The 27,454-nt window shown below is 43.6% G+C and overlaps 1 protein-coding gene across 4 annotated transcripts in view; it reads left to right on the forward strand.

Moving 5' to 3' along the window:
• Positions 1 to 1,639: 1,639 nt before the first annotated feature.
• Positions 1,640 to 27,454, forward strand: part of GARRE1 (granule associated Rac and RHOG effector 1) — an 81,195-nt gene continuing 55,380 nt past the window's right edge. The window contains exon 1 of one of the 4 annotated variants that reach the window (XM_032842028.1): positions 1,640 to 1,706. The gene's annotated coding sequence lies outside the window, so the exon portion shown is untranslated. Of the gene's footprint in view, positions 1,707 to 7,848; positions 8,348 to 8,982; positions 9,004 to 20,794; positions 20,859 to 27,454 lie in introns of those variants that run through there. The other 3 variants (XM_032842029.1, XM_032842031.1, XM_032842030.1) reach the window with 3 other exon arrangements.

Here is a 27,454-nt window from a genome sequence, read left to right on the forward strand (position 1 = left end):
GTTGTTGTTTTTTTTTTAAAGATTTTATTTATTTATTTGACAGACAGAGATCACAAGTAGGCAGAGAGGCAGGCAGAGAGAGAGAGAGGAGGAAGCAGGCTCCCTGCAGAGCAGAGAGCCCGATGTGGGGCTCGATCCCAGGACCCTGGGATCATGACCTGAGCCGAAGGCAGAGGCTTTAACCCACTGAGCCACCCAGGCGCCCCTTAACTGTATAGTTTTGATGTGGTTGTGAATCATCACTACACTCATCTCCAGAACTTTTCATCTTTGCACACTGAAACACTATACTGATGAAATACAAACTCCCCATATCCCCCTCTCTCCACTCTCTGGCAACTACCTTTTACTTGCTGTCTCTATGAACTTGCCTCCTCCAGGTATCTCATATAAGTGGAATTGTAGAAGAATTGTAGAATATTTGTCCTTTTGTGACTGACTTATTCATTACTTAGCAAAATGCTTCATGGTTCATACATTTGTAGCATGTGTCAGAATCCCCTTCTTTTCTAAGGCTGAATAATGTTCCATTGCATGGATAGACCACATTTTGTTTATCCACTCATCCATCCGTGGACATCTGGGTTGCTTCCACCTTTTTGGCTATTAAGAATAACGCTGCTATGAACATGGATAAAGAAATCTACATCCACTCTTGCCTGCCCCTCTCTAGTTCTTCCCTGAAGCTGTATCCCTAGTAATCCCTTTAAGCCCACAAATATGGTAAAATCACCCCTTGCTTAAAACTTACTAGTTCCCCATTGCTCTCAGGCAAGATCTTACTACCCTCGTTTCTTTTTTCTTTTTTTTTTTTAAAGATTTTATTTATGGCAGAGAGAGAGAGAGAGAGATCACAAGTAGGCAGAGGCACGCAGAGAGAGAGGGGGAAGCAGGCTCCCCGCTGAGCAGAGAACCCAACGTGGGACTCGATCCCAGGACCTGAGATCATGACCCGAGCTGAAGGCAGAGGCTTTAACCCACTGAGCCAGCCACCCAGATCCCCACTACCCTCGTTTCTTGAACACAAAGCCATTGAAGACACCTGCTCTTCATCTGTCCTAACCGTGCCTTCCTCTCTGCTTCTCCAAGTTGTTTTCTTCCTTCTTCCCTTTAGGACCTCATCTCCTGCTCTATTTTCTGGGCGAAGAATTCCCTGATCACCCTCCTACACTAGGTCAGGGGACTCTCTCTCCCTCCCTCTTCCACTTTCCCCTCCTACCGCTTGTCACAATTGGCACTGTCTCATCATGTGTATTTGTGACAATTTTATTGTGTTTCCACTAGAGAATAAACCTGTGAGGGTGAGAGCGTTCATTACCGGGTCCCTGTAGTGCCTGTCAGGACCCGGCATCCAGCAAGCACTCAGTATTTTAGTATTCTGTTTCAATAATAAATACGTGAGGACGCAGCTAACCCCTCCCGCCCAGGGGCCAAGCCACAGAGGAGGACCCGGGTGGCCCTGCGGGCTCGGTCTGCCTGTCCTCAACCCCCGCCCTAACGCAATCCACAGGGAGGTCGCCGGCGCCTGGGGTTGGAAGCTCAGGGCCGCCCCCTCCCGGCTCGCGCCAGGGGGGTCGACTTCGAGCCCCTGGGTCGGCAGCCAGTCCGGCGTCCGCCTGGGGCGGGGGCGGGGCCGGCCTGCAGACGTCACTTCCGGTGTACACAGCCGGTCCGGGCGGTGCGCTGGGGGCCGGGGCGCGTCGCAGGTGAGGAGCGGGCGCGAGCGGGCGCTACCTGGTGCGGGCTGGCGGGCGGGCTGGGGGGTGACCGGTGGGCTGCGGCCTGGGCTGGCGTCTGGACGAGCTCGCGGGGCGCCGCTCCGCTCGGGGCCGCGGGGCGCGGGGCCGTGGGCTCCCGCCCCTTGCCCGTCCGCTGTGGAGGACGCCGGGCTCTGGGGGCGCTGGCCGGGCGGACGGAAGCCCGGAGGGGCCTCCCGGCTCGTGCCCGGGACCGGGGGCGCTGGGGGACCCCGCAGACGCGGGACGGGAGAGGAGGGGGGAGTCGCTTCCTCGGGCCGCTGGGGCCGAGGAGGTCGTGCTGGCGCGGGCACCCGCTCCCGGAAGCCGGCGGAGCAGTCCGCGGAGGCACGGCGGCCTGTGGGCGGCGGGGGTCCTCCGGGACTGGCTGGAGACGCGGCCCTCACGCCGCCCGGCGGCTGCCCGGCCCGCTGCGCGCACCTTCCCCGCGGTGCGGGGCAGCCGAGGAACACGATTTTCCGGCCCGGCGGAGCCTGCTGGCGCAGTCGGCCCGGGGGTGGCTGTGCGGGGACCCGCCGGGGCCGGGGCCGGGGATGATGGACCCACGCCTGTGGGGCGAGTGCAGGGTCAGGGGTGTGTCTTCCTGCTCCGCGCGGTGCAAGGAAAGAAGCATGCCTGCTTGGCACGATAAGAATTCCGTTTATACTCCTCGCAAAATTTGCCAGATGAACACTCAGGTTGGGGGACCCCAATTTGAAAGTAGCTTGTTTCCGCCCCTTCACACCCATTATAAAAGCAGTTCGTTCTCCTCACATTCGAGACAACACAGAAAGTATCGTGACAATACTTTTTCAAATGACAGTCGTCCGCCCACCTACCACTCAGGGACAGGCATTGCTAACATTTTGTTAATACCAATAAGTGGTCTCTTTCACTTGTATTATCACTTGTATAGATTTCATACTTACCGTTGTAGACCATAATGTAACCAAACCCTACGGATGAACATGCAGATTGTTTCCAGTTCGTCACGGGATAATTCTGATTGTTTTAGCATAAATTTACCAATGAGGTCAAAGGTAACATTCATTTAAAAAATAAGGTATATTTGTTTCCTTTGCTGACATGTTTGGAAAATTCTTCATCCCGATGTTATAAAAAGTTCCACTCATTTTTGCTCCTCATTTAATGGCTTTTTTTTTTTTTAACTTTCAGCTTAAAAATTTCTACTTAAAATTTCGTCTCGGTTTAAGATACGAAATATTCTCCAAATGGTTAGTTGACCCAGTTTTATTGACTAAGCTCTGACTGCTGTTTTGTCATATTTTAGATCTAAAGTTCTCAGTGTGTGTTTATAAGGGACTACTCACAAAATTGATACTTAGATTTTGTGTATGCGGTTTTTAAATTTCGTTCACAGTATCTTTTATTTTTTCTTAATTGTTTTCCTTTACAAGTCTAGGAAATAGTTCATGTTTGAGGGTTTTTTTTTTTCTTTTTATCTTTTAAAGTGAAAAGTTTATTGTTTCATTTGCTTTCTTGCTGACAAGATAACAAACTCCATATGAAGAGTTCAGGTTTGTTGTGGCAACTTTTCAGTCTGGCATTTGAGATTCTAATCTTCCTCTATTTTTGCACTCGAATACGTAGGTTAGCATTGGAGACCAAGATAGAAAAGCTCTCAGATTCCCTTGGCAAGCCTAGATTTTTTCAATCTAAAATTATCTCTGGATTTTTGGAAGACAGCATGTTTTAAGCATCCTTTAAAAAAATTTTTTTAAACAAGTTGCACATGATTCTGCTGAAATCTTACTAAATGTTTATTCTGTTTCAATCCTGGAGCCTAATATACCAGAAGCTTTATGTCAAGCGGATTTTCCAAGTCTGTAGGAAAATAATTGTATCTAAGAGCTAGTAGGCTGGGACATCACATGGGCTGGGTGTCTTTCTTTCCCTCTTGAGATGTTGTCCTTTGTGGAAAATGATGACCTTCCTAGGTGAAGAAAATATTGGTTGAAAAGGAATTACTCTACTTTGGAGTTACAGGAAAAAAAGAGAAAAAAAAAAAAAGATGCCTTCTTCTCTTAGTACAAGTTCACAGAGAGCCTGAACTTGTGAGGGGTTGTGCTTCAAATGTCTTTATCGCTACTGAAACTGCTCTTGGGGCCCAGTTGAGAGATGCAGTGGCTGCTGCTTACTCATTTCCCTTGACCTTGACCATAAATATTTGGCATGGTGAGCCAGATTTTCTTGTTGTTGTCAGTCTTCTTTTGGTTGGCCTTCTTGAGTTGGAGCTATTGTGGTCATTTTCTTAACTTGGAGACTATACTTTTTCACTTGAGTTTGTTGTTTCTCTTTCCACGTCTGCCTGTGAGCATTTTCCGAGGCCTGGCTTTGTGCCTCTTCCTCTTTTCCCAAAAAAACATGCTCTTTCCCACTCATCCAGTATGTGACTTCCAGGCAGAGAACCACTTCACCTCGTCACTTCTGTTTCCATGCAGTGACCCCAACTCAGACTGTGCTGCAGTTCATTTCTTTATCTCCAGCTGACCCTGGTCATGTTCTCAAGGCCGTATTCTGTCCAGCTTAGGGAGCCCTTCCTTGCTTGTCAAGGTGGCCTGTCCTTAATAACTTTAAGGACCTATCCCATCTCCTTTTCCTTCTTGATTTGGGCTGCATATGCCATTTGCTTTCTATGCCTGCAACTTGATTTAGACTTTGTATCTTTGCTCTTAGGGACTTCAGACATAATCTGGTCCCACCCTGGATGAGAAAGATGAGATCCAGTGATTTTATTTATTAATTTAGTTAACTCACATTTATGGAGTATTTACAGTATGGGCTAGTTACTGTAGTGGAAAATTAAAATACAGAGCTGAAAGGCACAGTCTGAACAAGAAGGCCAAAAAAGCAATTGCCATAAAGTATCATAAGTGCCTAGAAGTGGGGGACATGTAATGAGTTCCCCCAGGTTTCAGAGATCTTGTCTGTTCACTGCTCCAGGACCTAGAACACACTGTTCTGGGAACAATCAACTATTTGTTGAATGAATCAGTGATCATCTGAGAATGACATGAGAATAAAAGTGCTGTCTATAGAGAAGATACAAACCAAGAGACATTTTTTAAGTGTAGTTTGGAGAATTTCAGGAAAACTTTAAGTTCAACCAAAATGACCCAGCTGTAACCCCAAGAAGGCATGATTGGAATGTGTTCGTAGCCAGAATGCTTAAACTTAATTTTGTATCCTCAGAAGAAAAGCCTGCATTTCTAGGAGAGGGTTGGGATGGTGTCTGTGGAAATTGGGGTGACAGGTCCAAGAGAGGAATTGGGTGATATGTCTGTAGCACTGCCTGGGGGCCCTGGCCAGGGGAGCTGTGTGCAATCCTCCAGTGAGCCTCTGCACCGCCAGACAGATGGGTACATCTCTGTTGATGTCTTTCTAGGCAGGAGAATCTTTCCCTTGCTTTGCTTCCATGCTCCCAGCCAAGGAGAGAACGTGAATGGTTGCGAGCTCCATATCCAAACCGCTCAGATTAGATCCTTGTCTTGGGGTGCTGGCTAATCTCTTTGCCCCTCAATAGAATGGGGAGAATGGTAGTACCTTCCTCTTTGTTGCCTGGCACCTGCTAAGTGCTCAGTAAATATTAGCCCTCATCAATATTTATAAACTTAGTAACTGGTCTTCTGGTTAGTACATAGCCATCTTTGAGTTTAGGCAGCCTGACTCAGTTGCCCTGGACCTGCTTGCTCCTGGGTACATTGACAAAGCTGAGAATCAGAGGGGAAGTCGTGACAGATACATTCTGCCCAGACTGCTCATCCGGAGAATCCACCTGTTGCCAGGAATTTCCTGGAGAAGGACAGGCTTAAGCTGAGTACACTGGGAGAAGGTTAGTACAGCACCACAGTAAGGGGAGAGGCCATGACAGGTACAAAGGAGTAGGGGAGCAAGCAGAAGGTGTGTGAGCTGAAGGAGCTTTAGGGTAAAGGGTGGACAGGTATGAATATGGAAGTGGAGGGAAATGAGATTGGAGAGGAAGGCGGGGTCAGCTCTGGAAGAAATTATTAATGACAATATGTAACTTATTGGGCACTAACAATGTGTCAGGTGTGATGTTAATCCCTTCCACTCACTGTGCTAGCCAGGTTTGGTGCCAAGTGCTTTGTGTATGTTACCTTGTTCCGTCTTCACAACAACCTTGTGATGCAGGTGCTTACGTTACAGGAGAAGTGATGTGTCCAGTGCCAGCTGGTAGGTCTCTCTGCCTGGTGAATCAGCCTGCGCACTGGTGCAGGATTAACACTTAGTATCTTTTGTACATTTTTTTAAATTTTATTTTTTCAAAGAGTTTATTTGTCAGAGAGAGAGTGTGCACGTGCACAAGCAGGGAGAGCAGCAGGCAGAAGGAGAAGCAGGCTCCCGGCAGGGCAAGGATACCGATATGGGACTTGATCCCAGGACCCTGGGATCTGACCTGAGCCAAAGGCAGATGCTTAACTGACTGAGCCACTCAGGCGTCCCTCTTTTGTACATTTAAAAGCCTTTATGACTCCTGTATCCTGATGAACTCCAAGCCCACCAATATCCTCTGACTTTATAGAACTGTCTTGGGTTAAAATGTGAAAATATGTGTATCTTAGAATTGAATAAACACAGTTCAGGCACAGATATGCATCAAGCTCAGAGAAATGTAGTGAAACAGGTAAGATGCAGAACAATGTGTATATGGGCCCATTTGTGTAAAAAAACAAAGGAGAGAGCGAGAAATAAACATGAAATAGGTTTCTAAGTGTAGAAAAAAATTTTTGGAATGATAGAAAAGAAACAGTGGCTGCCTTTGGGATGACGCTCCAGAAATCTAGGCTGTTAGGCTGACCTAGCTTTGTCTTGCATACCCTTTTGTACAGGATGATTTTCTTTTCACTGTATATGTGTATTATATTTTCAATTCAAAGTTAATAAAAACCAGTTTTTAAGTGTTTGCCATGTACGTAGTAGTCACTGAGAGAGGGAGTAGCACAGGCACTAAGAACAAGGACTTTATCCAGACTGCTTGGGTTTGGTTTCTGTCTCTGCCACTTATTGGTCATTTATCTCTAAGTCACCCAACCTCTCTTTACCCCTTTTTACACTCTCTGAAAATGGGGGCAGTAACACGCCTCCTGGAGTTATAGTGGGATGTTAATGACTTAATATTTGTGAAGTTCTTAGGCCAGTTCCCGACTGGCAGCATTATGGCCAGGTGCTGGGCACCATGGTGCGAGCGAAGAGGGGATCAGCCTGTCGCCCTGCACTGGCAGTTCTGTGGGAGGGGAAGGCATATGAAGCTAGTGTCGAGCAGTGGCAGCGGGGGCTGCAGGGGCTCGGGACAGACTCCGTGGGGACTGAAGGGGCCCAGGATGGTTTCATCCAAACACTGAATCTTAAATGTGGGTAACTTCTACAAAAAGTGAAAAGGGAGAAAAGGGCACCCAGGGACTGGTTCCAAGGGTGATGTGTGCCCTAGACAGACTGAGAAATGAGACAGGAAAGAGCCTGAGGGGAGCCCGAAATTGGGATCTAGCTTGTGATGACAGGTCATCGTTATATGGCAGTTTTTCTTAACCTATATAAAATAATGATGTGATTTATAATGACATCTTAGGCTTGATGAGATGTGGTAGCTGGACCTTGATCTTTGAAATGGCCAGGAAATGTCCCTGTGTAATTTACTTAATGAGTCCCTTAATGCAGCACCTGTGGGTCACTTCCAGGTGGTGCTTGCAGACTGTGTTGCCCGTGAGTATCTCTGATTTCTGCCTCTACATTAGTATATTGAGTCTGTTGCTAGGATTCATTTCTAGATGGTATCACCTTTTTTTTTTTAACTGTTTGCTTATGTTTCTTGTGTCTGGGTCACTGTCCGATCTGTGCTTTTTCAAATTGGTAACTGCAAAGAATCTTAATGGAATAGGTTTTTTAATTTTTTTTAAGATTTTTTTTTTGTTTGTTTATTTGACAGAGGGTGGGGGGGGGGGGAAGCAGACTCCCCACTGAGCAGAGAGCCCTATGCGGGGCTTGATCCCAGGACTCTGAGATTATGACCCGATCTGAAGGCAGAGGCTTAACCCACTGAGCCACCCAGGCACCCCTTAATGGGATAGCTTTTGAGTGCAGAATTCGAGCTAGAGATTACTTGGGAAAAAATCCAATTTTCTTATTAGGAATAATTTTGGGATTAGATGCCAGTGAGGTGCATTTATGACGGGGAATGTGGGACTACCTGAGTCTTCCCTCACCCCACCCCCAGGTCCCAGAGGTGGATGCGTTTGCCTGGGAACAGAGGCAGAGGGAAGCTGGCTCGGCTCCCAGACCTGAGTGCTGCAGGCTCTGGTAACCTAGGCAGGGGAGGCAAGGGGAGAGCAACCTCTCCCCAGTTCCCAACGACCTATCTCACGCCTGGGTCTCAAGGTCGCAGAGAATGCCGCCACAATAGCTTTGAGCCCTGTCCTTGCCGGTCTTCCTTCAGCTTGGGGCTGACACAGGAGGGAGTGGCAGGCAGGGAAATGGGAGGAGCCTTGACCTCCTTCCCCTCTGGAGGACACAGGGCAGCCCTCCTTTTACTTTGTTGCCAGGACCTTGAGAGTCGGGGCCAGAACAGCAGGAAGGTAAGTAATATTTTTAAAAAACTTGGTAGCTGTGTGGTATTTTGAGGAGGAAGAGTTTGGTTTTTCCCCCTGCTAATGGTAGGCTGGCGTGAAGTATTTCATTAGAAGAGAAAATGCTTTTCTCTGACTAGTGTCCAGCTTCTTTCAGAGCAGATAGCCCCAGTTTCTGAGTGAGACTTAAGGTGTGCCAAGTGCTATGGTTTATGGGCTTAAGCCTCACCACCGTACTGAAGAAACTGAGGCACAGAGTTCAGAGAAACAGAGGCGTAGAGTTAATAAGTGCCATTCTCGTAACTGATAATTACTAAGAACTGGGATTCGTATCTAGGTCAGTCTGACTCCCAAACCCGTACCATAACTACTGTACTTTGTCAGTGCCTGTTTCCAAGAAATGTCTTGATACTGTGTAGCACCTTTTTTTTTCTTCAAGATTTTATTTATTTATTTATTTGCCAGAGAGACAGTGTGTGGGCGTGAGCACAAGCAGGGCGAGCAGCAGGCAGGGGAAGAGGGAGAAGCAGGCTCCCCATGGACCAGGGAGCCTGATGCAGGGCTCGACCCCAGGACGCTGAGATCATGACCTGAGCCAAAGGCAGACGCTTAACTGACTGAGCCACCCAGGCGCCCCATGTACTGTGTAGCATCTGACCTACAAGGTAAAAGCATGAGCTTTTTCTCCCATGAGGTTGTAAGCTCCCAGAGAGCAGGATTTGTGTCTGTTTCATTCACCCCTGTACCCCCAGTGCCTGGAGCAGTGTCCTGTACATAGTAGGACCTCGGTAGATGCCTCGGTATGTGAAGGCTCATGGTGTGGAGAAGCGGCAGAGCCTGAAAGTCAGATGATGGTAACCCACTGCAGGCCTGCTCTGTAGGGCTATCCTCCCTGCCTGGGGAATGGGTGTGGGGGCCTGGGGAGGAGGCTTCTTGAATGTCCTCACTGCTGGATACCTGACCTGCTGGGGCATTTGTGGGGAAGATCGGGCTCCCTCCCCTTGACTCTAACTTGCTGTTCTTTCTGGGAGATGGGAAGGCTTGCTGGGTGTGCGGAATTGGAGTCAGGGTTCCCAGCGTAGTGGCAGGAGCTGCCAGTCATCCGTTGATCAGATTTTTCAAGGGTGCCTTAAATTTTCAGAAATGGTCCCGAATCTGAAGTGCATGTATCCAAAGTTTATATCATTCCTCTCCATAGTAGGAGAAATAATTTATACATTGCAGTTTGATTTACCCATTTATATATAAGCTTCTTGATAAATACTTGTTTTTCCCCATTTGAGATTAATTTTGGACAGGTGCCATAGTGCAAATTGTTAAAAATGAGTAGCACAATTACATTTTCCTGAATAACTTTCTATTGGATACATTAGTTTTCATTAGTTCAACTTTTATGTTTGGAAACTTTTGGGTAATGAAGGCTAAAACTAGGCTCAAACAGAGCTGAGCGGATCAGGGCCTTTTCATGCTGTAACATACTAACAAAAATAAACTCGTGGTTTTTAAAAATGTAGATTTTTTGGGATGTTTTAACAATTTGGTTTTGAAAAAATTACATCAATGCTTGTGGCTTTTAAAAAATGATTTTTCTCAGTCGACTATACTTCAGTTTAAAAAAAAAAGATTTACTTTAAGTCATTCTCCTTAATTTATCCCCCAATTTTTTTTTTTAAAGATTTTATTTATTTATTTGACAGAGTGATCACAAGTAGGCAGAGAGGCAGGCAGAGAGAAAGGGGGAAGCAGGCTCCCTGCCGAACAGAGAGCCCGACGCGGGGCTCCATCCCAGGACCCTGGGATCATGACCTGAGCCGAAGGCAGAGGCTTTAACCCACTGAGCCACGCAGGCGCCCCTATCCCCCAATTTCTATCAGCATCACAATTTGTTGCTGTGAATATGTTCATTGTGCTTGGCTGTATTGGATGTGAAAACTTGTAACGGTCCAGCACCATTTTAGTTCATCAAAAACCTGGTTTTTACCTGAGCAGACTTTTTCAGAAGCTTCAGAACCAAAGTCATTTATCCTTTGGTGATACGTGGTAATCATTTGTAGATAAACCTTTCCTTGGCAAGGCGGTGTCAACTGCCCCCCGCCTCCTGCTTTTAGCTTCTTTTGAAGATTTTTATTTAATAAAGTGTTTTGGCTCAGAATGTTCTCTAATAAAATTCTTTGAAAAGTTGTAATACTTGTTTTGTTTTAAAGGCAACAGGTTTTGGGTTAATCTTTTGATTTTATAAGAAAACTAAACACAAGTCTTAGAATACAGCAGGTTGATTTATCACCAGAAAATTCGACAAATAGCTAGATCTGCCCTCAGCAGGACCAGCAATGGATTCTTTTCCTTCCACTAAATGTTCACCACTTTTCTTGGTATGAAACTGAATATATGGTGATTACCATCCATTTCATTTACTTTTCTACTTATTTACTAACTATTTAAAAAATAAACTAGACTTTGATCTTCCTCTTTTTCTCCTCACCCCCAAAATACCCTCAATTTAAACAAAATTACCCTTCATCTGTATGACTGTTAACACACTTGGTCTTTTTTTTTTTTCCCCAATTTGTGCTATTTTGGGGGATGCCTGGGTGGCTCAGTTGGTTAAGTGTCTGCCTTCGGCTCAAGCGTATCTCTCTCTCTCTTTTTTTTACACAAATGGGCCTATATACACATTGTTCTGCATCTTACTTGTTTCACTACATTTCTCTGAGCTTGATGAATATCTGCTCCTGAACTGTGTTTATTCAATTCTAAGATACACATATTTTCGCATTTTAACCCAAAACGGTCCATAAAGCCAGAGGATCTTGGTGGGCTTGGAGTTCACCAGCGAATGGGAGTCATAAAGGCTTTTAAAATGTACAAAAGAGGGACGCTTGAGTGGCTCAGTCAGTTAAGCATCTGCCTTTGACTCAGGTCAGAACCCAGGGTGCTGGGATTGAGTCCCACATCGAGTCTCATATCAGGCTCCTTCCTCAGTGGGGAGCCTGCTTCTCCCTCTCCTGCCTCTCTGCCTACTTGTGCACTCTCTCTCTGACAAATAAATAAATAAAATCTTAAAAACAAACAAACAAACAAAAAACCTGTTCTATTTTGAAACTAAATTTCAACTCTCTTGACTTTATGGTTAGAAAATTTTTTCTTCTGCTTAAATTAAATTATCACTTGTTTGTAGATGACTGAATAAAAAAGCTTTTCAGGGTGCCTGGGTGACTCAGTCATTAAGCATCTGCCTTCAGCTCGGGTCCTGAGGTCCTGGGATTGAGCCCCACATTGGGCTCCTTGTTGAGCAAGCAGCCTGCTTCTCCCTCTGCCTGCTGCTCCCCCTGTTGTGCTCTCTCTCTGTCTTTCTCTCTGACAAATAAATAAATAAAATCTTTAAAAAAAAAAAAAAGCTTTTCAGATCCACTAATATCTTCCTTTGTTATTATAGAGGAATGTCCTGTTTTGTGGTGATAAATGTTACAGAGCAAGTGGCAGGACAAGAGGTGGTCCGATGTCACCATGTGGGGGCAGTTTGTTCTCCCGTTTGACCAGAAGCTCCTGGAGGGCCCTCCCTCTGCATCCTGGGTGCCCCGAGCATTCCAGAGCATTCAGGGACCACTTGCAGGGTTGACTGTGTTGCTGGAGGATGCATATAGAAACATCTTCATTTGAAGTATGGTAGGTTTGAACGTTGATCAGAATTTTTATTTAGTAGGGTTTTTTGTGGGGTTTTTTTTTTTTTTTTTTTGGTCAACTGATCAGTTATTCGGTAAGTTTTTGTTTTGCATTAACAGCAATTTTAGTAGTCATTTCTTGAACAGAAAAAAAAATAATCTTGGCCTCCTTAAAAGTTTTTCATCGATATTTTTTACTCTGATAGGAATTTAATGTTTCTGGAGTTTTTGCACGATTTTTTAAATTAACATGCTTAGTATTAATTTCTTGGGAACTGTTTCTGTCTAAAGGGCTAGTGTTCAGTTTTGCACATATTTTTCTTTGGGGGCAGTCTCTGGGTGTGGAAGTCATCTGGGCCTGGTGAACCCAGAAGTGTCACTTCCTTTCCTCTGGCTTTGGTGCTCCATGCCTGCCTTTCCATTTTGATGTTTTAATGATACCCTCCTTGCTCGGTGATTTGTGTTCAGGAAGCAAGGCAGTGATTACTTTTGTTTCTGCTTTGTGAACTTCCTCCCCCACTTCCTATTTTTACCAACCAACTACAGGAAATGAGGCAGCTTTTGGCTGGCTGCTAAGCACTGATTTTAGGTGGCAGAGGACAAGGGCCGGAGCCATTTAAAACATTTTCCTCCTTAGCCTTTTCACTGCCTCCTTCCTGTAGGAATCATAGGAACATGGTTTTGTGATTGGGTTGAGATGATGACATGTCCTCCTCACCCTTGGTGGGGTGGGATGCTGCTCAGTTGTAGGGCAGGGCTTTGGTGAAGTAGTAGGTGAGAGCTTTTCTCCATTGTAACAGTAGGAGTGGGACATCGTAGCCTTGTGGCCCAGCTGCTGTCGTGGGTGAACAGTTTGGCAGAAGCAAAAGGTGAAGGGACCTGTTCTAAGTAAGGCTGGAAAGGTGGGTTCTGGTCCTCCAAGGTGGGAGCCCTGCCTCTAGGGGCCCTCTCTGCTCTCTGAGATCTTTGACGAGGGCCTTAGCCTTCGTGGTGCTCTCCTTCCTCTGAATTCATGGCATTTATTTTCTAAACCACTATTTAGCATTTATCCTTTTCTTTTCCCGTGATAACTCTTATCATATTGTGGACTCGCGGGAGCTTCGCTTAGGGAGAAGTTTGTATCATCTTCTCAGAGAGAAGTAACCTTTTATACATTAGGTAACTTGAACATGGAAGGTGCTTGAAGCATTTGTTTAGCAGTTTCTCTAGTGGCACTATTACCATCTTGGGGTGGATAATTCTTTGGCTTTGGATGAACGAGGGAGCTGTCCTGTTCGTGGTAGCATAGTTAACAGCTTTTCTGGCCTCTACCCGCTAGCACTCCCCTGCTCCCCCAGTTGTGACAACCAAAAAGTGTTTCCACACATTCCAGATGTCCCCTGAACTGGGTGCGTGTGAAGGATCCTCTCCTCTACTTGTTGAGAACCACTGTGTTAAAGGATTGATGGCTGACTTCTAATTTTGTAAATTGGAATAAAAAAGAATGTTTGGAGCCATTTGTTAGTTTCTATTCCAATATCTAACATTCTCCTACATTTTTGGTTTGCCAGTTAGATTTTGCTATTGTCTATCAGCCAGCTTTGAAGTATATCTCCCCTTCTGTGTGCTTCCACTGAAAGAACTGGGGCCTGAGCGTCTGACAGCCTGGCTTCTGGTCCTCATAGAAAGCATTTTCTCTCAGTCTTGATCTTGCTTGTTCCAGAAGGCTATTTCCTAGGAAGCTGAACACTGTATATAAAGGAGAAAATGAAAGGCATCTAGAATGTAACAGTAACAGTAGCTCACGTTTATGGAGCAGTTGCTGGAGACAAGGTGAACAGAATCGGCAGGATTAGATGTAAGAGATAGAAAGCCAAAGGAACAAGACGGTGACAATCTGGGATGACATCTTTGGGTTAGGCTCAGGGCTGGTAGTGCCTTTAGCCAAAACAGCACATACAGCAGGAGGAGCAGGGAATGGAAGGGTGACTCGTGAAGTTTGAAGGACCTGAGGAGATGACTCATGAGTCTGGTCCTGGCCGGGAGACGTCTTGACCAAAGAGTTGAATTTTGGGTGTCATCAGCAATAGGTATGGGTATGATCTCCTAAACAGAGATCACTTTACTTTCCATCACTCCAGCTCAACTTCCGGTCAGTTCCAAGAAGACTACAGCTTTCTGCCATCCGCTTTAAGAGTAATAAACAGAACGCCAAGGTCTAGGTATTCGACAGAGGTAGAATAGTGTGGTGGAGAGCGTAGCCTCAGAGTACCGGGCCAAACCCAGTTCTGTTGCTGACTTCCACCTCGGCCAGTGGCAAAAAAAATTGAAAAACTCACTAAACCTCTCTAGATGTTTTACCTACCTCACAGGGTCATTGTGAGAATTAAATTAGGTAATACATGAAGTGCCCAGCACAGAGCCTGGCCCCGAGTACCCATTCGGTTAATGTCAGCTGTTTTTATTTTAGGGTTCTAGCAAGGATTAAGTGAGCTTAGGTCTCTAAAGCTCAGTTTAATGCTTGACAGGTTGTCGGCCCTTAATGAGTGGTCTGTTTTGTTGAGGAGTACTCTTGCGAACATGGCAAATCGCCAGTCACTTTATTTATTTATTTATTTATTTATTTATTTATTTATTTATTTTTGTTTATTTGGCAGAGGCTTATTTCTAGCACTTAACTGCCGCTTCTGTGGATGGCAACACTGACTCCATGAGTGCTATAGAAAAAAAAAAAAACCCATTAAATAAATACTGAGGATGCGCCAATCATTCAACAAATACCTGTTGAATGTTTACAGTGTGCTTAACGCCCTTGACTATCTTGAATGAGCTTGGGGATCGCGAGGGCTGGAGGTCGTGGGGAAACATGGAAACTGGTGGCATGATACAGTACTTTGCAATACAGCCACGACTCTGCAAAGACGGGGCTAAAAATAGGGTGTTCCGGTAGCACACAGAGGGGCTCCTAGCTCACTTTTTGCCAAGGTGGGGTCTCAAAGGAGGTGATTTCTAGGTTAGACATCCAGGAGAGGTGAGAATAAACCAGGAGAACTTGCCAGGCAGAGGGAACTGAGCATGTAGACGGTGAGTGGGAAGACAGCAGCTCCAAGAACTGGGCAGGGGTGGGCAGAGGGGTAGGGGAAGACGGTTGGGAAGGGTAGTGGAGAGCTGTAACACATGTGAAGTAGGAGAGCAGGTGATTACGTTGGCTCTAGAACAGTCACACAGCAACCAGAAGGGAGCAGTCCAGGAGTTTGGAAGATCACTCAGGAGGCTTGTCTTGTAATTCCAGCAAGAGGAAAAGAAGGTCTAAACTTTAGATTGGCAGTGAAGATAGAGACAAGGGAAAAGACTGGAGAACTATTAAGGAGGGGTATGATTAAATGACTAAGTGGCTGTAAAGAGAGTGATGAGTAGAGGTGACTGCCAGGTTTCTGGTTTACAGGCAGATGGTAGATCGAGTAGGTAGATGGTAATGCTGTCCACCAAGGCAGGAAAGGAACAGTGAGAGCCTGGAGAGCATTGGTGATGGGCACTTGACTCAGGGACCTGTTCAGTTGGCTGTTGAATATTTCTAATGTGGAGCACAGGAGAAAAATCTGGGCTGCAGAGATGGATTTGGGGATCCTCCTGGGGAAGACCATGTTGATCGTGGAAACAGACAAGGCACAACATGGAGCTCTGGGGAACCACAGTGCTTTAGGTCAGAGGAGGAGGAGCTCCCAGTGGCAACTGAGAATGGCCAGAGGAGTGGGAGGAGAGCTAGGAGGACAAGCATCTTCCCATACAAAATTGTCTCACTCTTTTTAGTGTGATAACATATTCTTATAAAGGGAGCCAAAAAAGTAGAGTCCTAGGACTAAGAGAACAAAGAACTAAATCTTTCAGGCATTTTCTCTTGCCTGAATAGATATTTTAAATTCATGAATGTTGAGAATAAAATTCTTCAAAGCATTTTTCTGGAGTGCATTTCTAAATATGGCTCGTGTCATTCTGAACTGACAAAAAACATGGAAATGGTTGGGCTTTGAACTTCACAGACAATAACTTCACTAATCTCCGTAAAGAATATTCTGTGGCGTCTCCGTATTATCAAGGGTAGATTTAGATTTACATTGTTACGGACTGGAGGGAAGAAAAAATTTTCTGTGTTTTTTTTCCCTCTGAAGAGGGAATTGTTTATGGAGTGGTTCATCTTTTTTTTTTTTTAACAGCTTTATTGAAACATAACTCACATACCATACAATTCATCTATCTAAAGGATGTGATTCAGTGTCTTTTAGGATATTCAGAATTCTGCAGCCACCACTACAATCAATTTGAGGACATATTTATCACTCCAGAAGGAAACCCTGTATACATTAGCAGTCATTCCCATTCTTATCCACCCCAGCTCTAGGCAGACATTCATCTACTTTCTATTTCAATGGGTTTGCCTGTCCTGGACATTTCTTATTAATGGAATCATATATAATATGTGGCCTTTTGTGTCTGGCTTCTTTCCCCCAGCACAGTGTCTCCAAGGCTCATACATGTTGTAGCATGGATCAGTGCTTCTCTTCTTTTTTATGCCTGAGTAATATTCCATTGCATGGCTCTCCTATATCTAGTTTATTCATTCATCAGTTGATAGACATTTGGTTTGTTTCCACTTTTTTTTTTTTTAAACAGTTATGAATTGCTTCATATGTGTGGAATTGCTTGGTTATCTGGTACTTCTATGTTTAACCTTTTGAAGTCCTGCCAGACTCTATTCCCCCAGGCAGTTTCTCCACGTCCGCCCCAGCATTTGGTGTTGTGTGTCTTTTTTAATGAAGCCATCCCAGTGGTTAGTGGTATCTTGTGGTTCTCACTTGCATTTCCCTGACAGCTAGCGATACCACACATCTTTTCGTGTGCTTATCGGTCATTTATCTGTCATTTTTGAAAGGTTCATCTACACTTGATCATTAATTTTGGCAAGGTCAGTTAAGTTGCGAAACCCCCAAATGAAAGAACAGATGAACATATTTGACTAGAGAAATGAGGTGTGTGTGTGTGTGTGTTTGTGCACACGTGTGCATGCACATAGTGAAAGAGGCTCTAAACAGATGGAAAAGATGGACAGGCTCCCCCAGAGAAGCATCCAGCACTCTCCCCGCACCTGTACTCTTCACTCTCCACCTGAGCTTGAGAAACAGGGTGCTTAATGATCCTGTGACCTGGCTGTGACTTTGGAAGTAGAGACCATGATCTCTGCCTTCTTAAGACCACTGATACCGCCACCATGTTGAACCATGTATCAGAATGTCTGTCCTTTTTAGGCTTAAGAATATACTGTTTTATGGTTGTACCACATTTTGTTTATCCATTTATCCATGGATGGACTTCTGTCTTATTTCCACCTTCTGGGTGTTATGCATACTGCTACAGTGAACACTGCTATACAGATACCTGTTCAAGTTTTTGCTTTCACTTCTTTTGTGTATATACGGAGAAGTGAAATTGTTAGATCATATGGTAATTATATATCTGAATTTTTGAAGCACTGTCCTGCTGTTTTCCACAGGGGCATTACTATTTTATATTCTCACCGATGATGCCCAGGGTTCCAGTTTTTCCACATTCTTGCCAACATCTTACTTTGTGGTTTGTTTGTTTGTTTTATGATATCCATCCTAACGAATTTGTAGTAGTGTCTCTTTGTGGTTCTGACCTGCAGCTCTGTGATGATTAGTGCTGCTGAGCATCGTTCCTTGTGTTTATCGATTTCTTTGGACAAATGTCTATTCAAACCTTTCACTCATTTAAAAATCGGATTTGTTTGTTTGTTTGTTTGTTTGTTTTTGAGTTGTATGTAGTTCTTTCTGTATTCTGGGTATTAATCCCTTTTCAGAGGTACGGTTTACATATATCTTCTCCCATTCTGTGTTGCCGTTTCACTCTATTGATAGCGTCCTTTGATGCACAAAAGTTACAATTTTGAGGAAATCCAGTTTGTCTGGTTTTTTTTCTTTTGTTGCCTGTGCTTTGGTGGTTGGTTTGTCTGTTTAAAGATTTATTTATTTATTTATTTATTTATTTATTTATTTGTCTGAAGGAGAGCGCACACAAGCAGGGGCAGCTGCAGGCAGAGGGAAAAGTAGGCTCCCCGCTAAGCAAGGAGTCTGATGTGGGACTCGATTCCAGGACCCCTGGGATCATGACCTGAGTCAAAGGCAGTTGCTTAACCGACTGAGCCACCCAGGCATTCCCTGTGCTTTGGTGTTTTATCCAGGACATTATTGCCAAGTCCAAACTCATTAATTTTTTTTTAAAGATTTTATTTATTTGAGAGAGAGCACTGTGCAGGGGAGGGACAGAGGGAGAAAATATCCAAGCAGTCACCCACTGAGCGGAGCCCAGTACAGGGCTCAATCCCATGACCCATGAGATCCCTGAGATCAGACTCTGAGCAGAAAACAAGAGTTGGATGCTTAACCAGTGGAGCCACCCAGGCGCCCCCAAACTCATTAATTTTTATGTATTTAATGATTTTTGCTCCAGGGGAGGTTTTTTGTTTTGTTTCATTTGTATGATTAGGTTGTCCCATTGTCGGTCATTAATACAGCTTATTCTTCAGGTTAGACTGTGAGTCCTTTTGACACAAGGCAGATTAGAGTGGTTCCTTGCTTTCTTACCTTATAAAAATTCCTGGCTTATCTTTTTTGTTTCTGACCCCAGATCTAGAATCAGCCATTTCTATAAGGAGCTCTGATTTTTTGGTGGGCAATAGTATTAGGGGCATTCATTACAACTGGAATTTGACTCCTCCTAGGTCTTTTCAGTAAAGATGTACAAAGAAATTAAAAGGTAAGTCATGATTTCAGACTGGTATTTCAAATTTAGATGAAGATTTGAAGGATTTTTATTTCTTTGATTTTGTATTTGTGTCTGTTCTCCTTTGTTGACAGTAACACCAGAGAAGTATAATAAAAAACACTGTTGAAACTTCAAGTAGGGGCGCCTGGGTGGTGTAGTCCTTAAGCGTCTGCCTTTGGCTCATGTTGTGGTCCCTTGGCCCTGGGATCTATCCCTGCATGGGGCTCCCTGCTCAGTGGGGAGCCTTCTTCTCCCTCTCCCATCGCCCCCTGCTTGTGTTCCCTCTCTTGCTATGTCTCTCTCTCTGTCAAATAAATAAATAAAATCTTTAAAAAAAAATACAGACTTGAAGTAATCCTCCTCTGTGTGGTTATGCCACCAATTTGATAGTTTAGGTTCATTTGTCTGCTTTTTATTTTTAGGGATTGCTTTCTTTTTTACTTACTTTTGTCTTTTAATTGTATAAAATATTTACCTGGTTCAAAGGTAAAACTATAAAGCAAGTTAGATTGAAAGAATTATGGCTTCCTTCCATGCCTTTGTTCTTCTGTATACCACGTAGGTAACATTTTTATTGGTTTTTGATTTATTCTTCCATTGCTTGTTTCAAAATATATAAGCAAATATGTACACCCTATTCCACTATCATTTAATTTTTTCCCTTCTTTTTTACCTTAGCAATCAGAATTCTTATTTTTTTTTAATATTTTATTTATTTATTTGACAGACAGAGATCACAAGTAGGCAGAGAAGCAGGCAGAGAGAGAGGAGGAAGCAGGCTCCCCACTGAGCAGAGAGCCCGATGCGGGGCTCGATCCCAGGACCCTGGGATTATGACCTGAGCCGAAGGCAGAGGCTTTAACCCACTGAGCCACCCAGGCGCCCCCAGAATTCTTATTTTTAAGAATTCTTTCTTGAATCCTGCTTCCTTTATGTTTACTTGCTTTTGTTTTAAGGACGCATTATCTTATATCTCTCTAAGGATACCAGTTGGAATTTCTTTTCAAGGACCTAAAATATATGTTTCTTCTGGAGTCTGATCTGCTTTTCATCTTAGGTGTCCTTTATTGTCTTTTGGTTTTTTAGGGTTTTTCCCCTACTGTCTGGTGATCCTTATGAATGAAGAAGTGGGTTGATGATATAGGTAACTGAGAAAAAGTTCTTGTTTTTCCAACAGGCTTTTGTCTTGGTAAGAGTTGGTTGAGTGAATGACCAGGAGTGAGAAGTGTGGAGGAGATCAGGTTAATGAACCTATTTCCGACTCCTGATTTCTGTACCTGCTGACTCAGAGCTGGGCATTGATCCAGCTCCTCCAGGAAAAAGGGCTCTGCCTCTCTGCCTGCCTTTGGCTTTGCATGTTCTGGGAAGTGTCTGGCTCTGCTGTGGTCTGTCATATCATATAATTCCCTCTGCTTTCTCTTCCAGAAAGTAGGCAGCGTTTAAAAAGACGGTCCCTCGGCCCTTCTCATTTCTGTTATGTTGTGATTCCTTTGTGAATGTCTTTACTGTTAGGTCTTCAGGATTTGGGGCCAGTGGGAAGGTAAGTACATGTGCCTATTTCTTTCGCCTGTCATCCTGAAATGAAGCTACTTTGTGCCATCCTGTTGTGGTCAATAGGACTGCTCCTCATTCCCATTTTCTCTGTTGGCTTAATGCCTGAAATGGATTTAAAATTATTCTCTGTGTTCACAAATCATAGCTATCACATCATTGAAGCACGTGATGCCTCCTCCCCTAGGATACATAGTTTTCTACTCAGTTCAGGGATTGGGTGACTTTACAGGACCTTTGTCTTGTCTATAATCTTCCAGACAAGCAGGGCTAACAAGGCTTGTTTACTTTCACTTATTGTGCGGAAATGATAATAACAAGATCATCAAATACTCAGTGCTCAGAATATGCCAGATATTATCATACGTGCTTTATGTGTATAAACTCATTTAACTCAATAACAGTAGTTACTGTTATTATCCCTATTTTACAGACGATGAAACTGAGGCACAGAGAGGTTAAAGAACTTGCCCAAGGTCACATAGCTGGTAAGTGACAGAGCCAGGTTCCCCCCCAGTTAGTCGGCCCCCAGGGTCACTCTCTTGTCCGCAGTACTGTCTATAAAGGGAAGCTTTTCAGATTTTCTTAGGCTGACTAGACCACCTTTTATATCTTGTCAGTTATGGGTGTAAGAAAACCCTTTTATACTTAATCTTTGTCTAGTTTCAAGCATGTTCTTTGTTATTGTGTGAAATTGGATTGCTAATGATTTGGGTTGCAGAAAGGAATGTTTTAAATGACATAATCAGGTCTGACTTCAGTTTTAATCTATTAAGAATTTTAGCAAACTACTGTGGTGTTGGGAAAATGTGACTTATCTCCTAAAATGTCCTTTTTAGCTGTGTGTTTGTGACTCTTCAGGCAGCATTAAAACTTACGAATAAAGTACGTAAATCTTACAAGTCTTGGCTACAGCTAACTTCTGGGGTCCTCACAATGTATATGGATTCCACAGTGTATATGAATAATGGATCCATACATGATGAATATTTTCCTAGTGAAAATTCTTTTTAAGAAAATACAGAAATGTCTTTAGATGGATTGAACATATTTTAGACCTTCAGGCCGATAAATATGGGGGGAAAGCATTAGGAAAACATTAAGCATTGGGAATAATCTGTGTAAAAAAAATAACAAAAGGGACAAGTCCAGGTGCTTCTGTGTAAGTTTGTGTGCATTTAAAACTTTTTTTTTTTTTTAAGATTTTTATTTATTTGAGAAAGAGAGCGAGCATGAGAGGAGAACGGTCAGTGGGAGTAGCAGAGCCCCTGCAGAGCAGGGAGCCCAATGTGGGACTTGATCCCGGGACTCCAGGATCATGACCTGAGCCAAAGGCAGTCGCTTAACCAACTGATCCACCCGGGCGCCAAATTTAAAACTTTTTATTATGGAAATGTTCAGTCATACACAACAGTAGAGCAAATGATACGATGAATCTCATGTACCTATCACCCAGCTTTCAACAATTTTGTCAGGGGTGATGATCACTGCCATGAAGACAACTCCTTAAAATGGATGTCATCACCTTTTCTGCTTAGTATTTCTTGGCAGAATCCCATTTGAAAATGATAGAACTTGAATGGTATTTCAATTCCATGATATTTCCTTGACTTCAACACGGTCTAGTTTTATTACAGCAAAGATCAGCACAGGAGCAAACAGATCTGTTAAGAATAAGTAAAAACCAGTTTTCATCTTCTTAAGGGGCTCGCATGTTCTCTCTGCCTGTGGAAGAACCCCACTAGACCGCGGGACTTAAGCGGTCTCATGAGAAACACTTACCGTATATACAGGTTTTCGCTGAAGCACGGGGAGAATGGAGGGCAGGTGGTTCTTCACTGGAGCTCCAATTCCAAAACTTCATGGAGTGGAAGCTTTAGTGTTTTGGATATGTGTTTGGCTAGGAGTGTTTTCTCTGTTTCTCGAAACAATCTGTGACCTTTCCCTCCGCATAACCTACTACTCCCCACGGTGCATACATACTCACAGCAAAGAACCGTGGCCTGGAGCAGCCCACGTTCAGAATCTCCTGGCTTGTGGAAAGCAACTGCACAGACTCTGCATTACATGTTAACAGCCTCTCCCACGTGGGATCAGAATTGCCATCACTGCTGGGGCAGCGCAACACGCTACCTTCCTAGCCTCTCTTGTCCTTACCTTGGTATTGTGTGACTAAGTCTGGCCAGAGGGCCATGAGGGGAAGTGATGTGTGTCCCTTCCAGTGGGAAGCAGTCAAGAGTAGGTATGGGTTTCTTGTTTTCTGTTGAGGTGACTGGGAAACACAAGTCCCAGTCATGTCACAAGTTGAAGACGGGCTGCCAGACCCCCACTGAGCTGCATGGGAGCAAGAGTGATATCCGTTAGGTTGGGCCGCTTGCTTCATGGGACCATCCCCATCGTCTGTAAATTGCCGGGCTTAGATTAGGGGGTCCTTGTGGGCCTTTTTGGCAGTGACATTTCTAGATTCCGGTTAGCAGCTTTCTCATGAAGTCGGAACAGGAGACCAAGGCTGGCATTAAAGGTGTCCCTGGGAGACTCGTTCTTTATTATGTACCTTTTGCTGTTAAATGAGAAGTTACATAAGGAAAATGGCAATGAAAGATGAAATATTTTTTAAGATAATACCTTTATTGAGATACAGTTCATATGTTTTAGTATTTTCAGAGTTGCGCAGCCATCACCAGGCTCTAACTTCAGAACTCTGTCATCAGTCCAAAAGGAAACCCTGTACCCGTTAGCAGTGATCCGCTTTCTGTCTCAGGATTTGTTTGTTAGTTTGAATGTTCTGGTCATTCCATATCAGTCGGGTCATATAATATGTGCCTTCTTGGGTCTGGCTTCTTTCACTTACACAGTGTTTTCAAGGTTCATCGTTGTAGTTTGTAGCAGTATTTCGTTCCTTTACATGTATGTGATACAAACGCATACACCACATCTGTTCACCAGTGGGTAGCCATTGGCATTGTTTGTGTGTTTTGGCTACTAAGAACAATGTTCCTATGAACATTTATGTACAGGTTTTTATGTGGACGTGTAGTTTTCATTTCTGTTGAGTATGTACATAGGAATGGAATTGCTGGGTCATGAGGTAACACTGCATTTAACATTTTGAGGAACTGACAAACTGTTTTTCAAAAGTGTTATCCCAGGGGCACCTGGGTGGCTCAGTGGGTTAAAGCTTCTGCCTTCGACTCAGGTCATGATCCCAGGGCCCTGGGATCGAGCCCCTCATTGTGCTCTCTGCTCAGCGGGGAGCCTGCTTCCCTCTCTCTCTCTGCCTGCCTCTCTGCCTACTTGCAATCTCTGTCTCTCAAATAAATAAATAAAAAATCTTTTAAAAAAAAGTGTTATCCCATTTTACAGTCTTCTAGCAAGTTATGAGGGTCCCAGTTTCTCTCCATCTTTGCTAATACTTGTTATCATCTTTTGGTTTGAAGTGATTTTTTTTTTTAAGATTATTTATTTATTTATTTGACAGAGAGGGAGACACAGTGAGAGAGGGAACACAAGCAGGTGGAGTGGGAGAGGGAGAAGCAGACTTCCCGCTGAGCAGGGAGTATGATGCGGGGCTAGAACCCAGGACCCTGGGATCACGACCTGAGCTGAAGGCAGACGCTTAACCACTGAGCCACCCAGATGTCCCTGAAGTGATTATTTTTGATAAAGCAGCTATAATGCAACCAAATTTCATCAAATTTGAGAAGCTTTTAGCCATTATTTCTTCAAATATTCTTTCTTTACCCTTTAAAAATTTTTATATTATTTAAATTGAATTAATTAACATGTAATAATGTATTATTAGTTTCAGAGGTAGAGTTCAGTGATTGTGCTTTCTCTCCCCTCATTATGGGAGTCCTGTTATATGCCTGACGGTGCCCCACAGGTCTCTGAGGCTCTTTTCTTTTTTCTTCATTCTTTCTTTGTGCTCCTTAAACTGAATAAGCTCCATTTCTCTTCAAGTTTGCTGACTCCTGCCTCAGCTCTGCTATTGAACCACTTAGTGTATTTTTTTATTTCAGTTCTATTTTTCAACTCCAGAATTTCTATTTTTTTTAAATACAATTTTTTATCTTTTATTAGTATTCTGTATTAACTGAGACAGCACTGTCACACTTTTAGTTCTTTTACATCTGCTACATGTATTTACATATGTTCTTTCAATGTATTTTTAAATCGCTGATTTTAAGTCTTTGTCTAGTAAATCCAGCTTCCTCAGGAATTGTTTCTATCGTTTGCTTTCCTATGTATGGGCCATACTTTCTTGTTTCTTTGCCGGTCTTGTGAATTTTACTTGAAAATTCAACATTTTATTTATTTTTTTTTTTAAGATTTTATTTATTTATTTGACAGAAAGAGAGGTAGCAAGAGAGGGAATACAGGCAGGGGGAGTGGGAGAGGGAGAAGCAGGCTTCCCGCCGAGCAGGGAGCCCAATGCTGGACTCCATCCCAGGATCCTGGGATCACGACCCGAGCCAAAGGCAGACGCTTAATGACTGAGCCACCCAGGTGCCCCGAAAATTGAACATTTTAAATGATATAATGGGGGAACTCTGGAAAGCAGATTTTCTCCCCTCTCCAGGTGAGTTCCATGTCCATTCAAATAGAGAAGTGGGATCTTCCAGGGAACCACCAGATAGGGTCAAATAATGATGATTTCCTGGGAATGAAATTTTGAAGGCGCTCTAGCCCAGTTCTCCCTCTGGTGGCTGGCTGCCTGCCTTCTGGTTTTCACTGCAAATGCCACAGGTAGTTTTCAAGGCAATGGCAGAGTTAGAGAACAGGGAATGGAACTAGGTCAAGTTAAAATGCTATAAAGCTCACTCTTTTTACTGAAATTCAACTCTTTTTCTAGAATAATATTCCCCCAAATTGTTGCAAGTCTACTAATTTCCAGAGTTTGGAAAAAGTTGGTTCTGACCATTTTTGCCAGTTTTTTTTTCTTTTACTTTTTTTTTTTGATTTTTTTTTTTTGATTTTTTTTTATTTTATTTTATTTTTTATTTGATTTTTAAAGATACATTTGACAGAGAGACACACAGTGAGAGAGCAAACACAAGGGGAGTGAAAAAGGGAGAAGCGAGCCTCCTGCTGAGCAGGGAACCCAGTGCAAGGCTGATCCCAGAACCCTGGGATCACGACCTAAGCCAAAGGCGGACTCGTAACAACTGAGTCACCCAGGCGCCCCACATTTTTGCCAGTTTTCTTAACTGTTTTTTTTAGAGAAGAGAATTTTTGGAGGTGTTTACTCTGCCATTTTTGATGACACCATTCCTCTCCCCTTCCTTTTCAGGCTTTTATTTTCATGAATCTGTTGTTCTCTTCCTAATAGTGAAATTGCAGTTTGGATTAGGTCTGAATCTTAGAGTTTGCCAAAGCTTTTAATCTAGGACTTTTTCTTATACCCCAAGTTAGTCATGTAAGCACATACATTTCAGAGTAGTGCGGTGCACATATTCTTGGCCCCACTGTTTTATTGAAAGGAAGGAAGGAGGTTTGATTGAGACTAGCCATTCGGTAATCTCTGTCTTGCTCCCTCCCAGGTCTTCCCCTCCTCCCACCCACAGTGCCACTCCACTTGCAATGACAGTTTCCCAACCCAAGCTTCCCTCCTTTCTTTGCTAGTTAACTCTTTGTTCTTTCCTTTTTTTTTTTAAACTGAAGAATAACGGAAAGTACACATGTTTGTACATGTTTGTACTTTTTTTTTTTAAGATTTTTATTTATTGATTTGACAGAGAGAGATCACAAGTAGACAGAGAGGCAGGCAGAGAGAGAGAGAGGGAAGCAGGCTCCCTGCTGAGCAGAGAGCCCGATGCGGGACTCGATCCCAGGACCCTGAGATCATGACCTGAGCCGAAGGCAGCGGCTTAACCCACTGAGCCACCCAGGCGCCCATGTTTGTACTTTTTTATGTTTGATTTTTTACCTCCAAGTAAACATGCAGATGATCACCACCTTGGTTAGTCAGTAGCTACCCACAGTGCTGCAGATCTGCCCAGTAACCAGTGGGTCATTTTTCAGAAATAGCATATCAGACTTTTGTTCATCTATTCTAAAACATTTCTGGAGGCCAGTAGTATATATGTTTTCCTATTTCTCTTTTTTTATTGATACATAATACACATGCCATAAAATTTACCATTTTGGGGCTCCTGGGTGGCTCAGTCAGTTAAGCATCTGCCTTTGGCTCAGGTAATGATCCCAGTGTCCTGGGATTGAGCCCCACATCGGGCTCCTTGCTCAGCAGGGAGTTTGCTTCTCCCTCTCCTTCTGCTCCTCACCGCCCCCACCCCCACCGACTTGTGTGCCTGCTTACTCTCTCAAATAGATAAAACCTTTAAAAAAAATTACCATTTTAAAGTGTGAAATTCAGTGGGTTTTGTGTATTAACAAAATTGTATGACCATCACCACCATCTAATTCCAGAACATCCATATCACCCCAAGAAGAAACTCTGTGTTAACTAGCGGTCATTCCCCATTCCTTTCCTCTCCTCACCTCGTGGCAGTCATTAATCTACTTTTATCTGACTCAGTGGTTTTGCTTTATCTGAAGGTTTGATGTCAGTGGAGTCTCACATTATATGGCCTTCTGTGTCCGGCTTCTTTCATTTATCATGTATTTTCAAGGTTCATCTACAGTATCGCATTAATCAGTATTTCATTCCTTTTTATGGCTGAATAATGCTGTATGACTACACCACTTTTTTTTTTTAATCCATTTATCAGTTGATAGACATTTGGGTCGTTTGCATTTTTTGGCTGTTATGAATAATACCATGGACATTCATGTACAAGTTTTTCATTTATGATTGTATTTAGTTGTTACGTACAAGTTTTTATGTGAACCTATGTTTTCAGGTTTCTTGGGTACATACTTAGGAATGGAATGTTGGAGTCCTATGCCAACTCTCTTGAACATTTTGAGGAACTTCCAAACTGCTTTTCACAGTGGCTGTGTCATTTCACATTCCTACCAGCAATGTACGAGAGTTCCAGTTTCTCCACATTGTTGCCCACATTTATTTGGTTTTTTGTTTTGTCTTTATTACAGCTATCCTAGCATGTATGAAATGGTTTTGATT

The sequence above is a fragment of the Lontra canadensis genome, unplaced genomic scaffold (genome assembly GCF_010015895.1).
Source record: "Lontra canadensis isolate GAN:19392208 unplaced genomic scaffold, GSC_riverotter_1.0 scaffold125, whole genome shotgun sequence".
In the NCBI taxonomy this organism is placed as follows: domain Eukaryota; kingdom Metazoa; phylum Chordata; class Mammalia; order Carnivora; family Mustelidae; genus Lontra; species Lontra canadensis.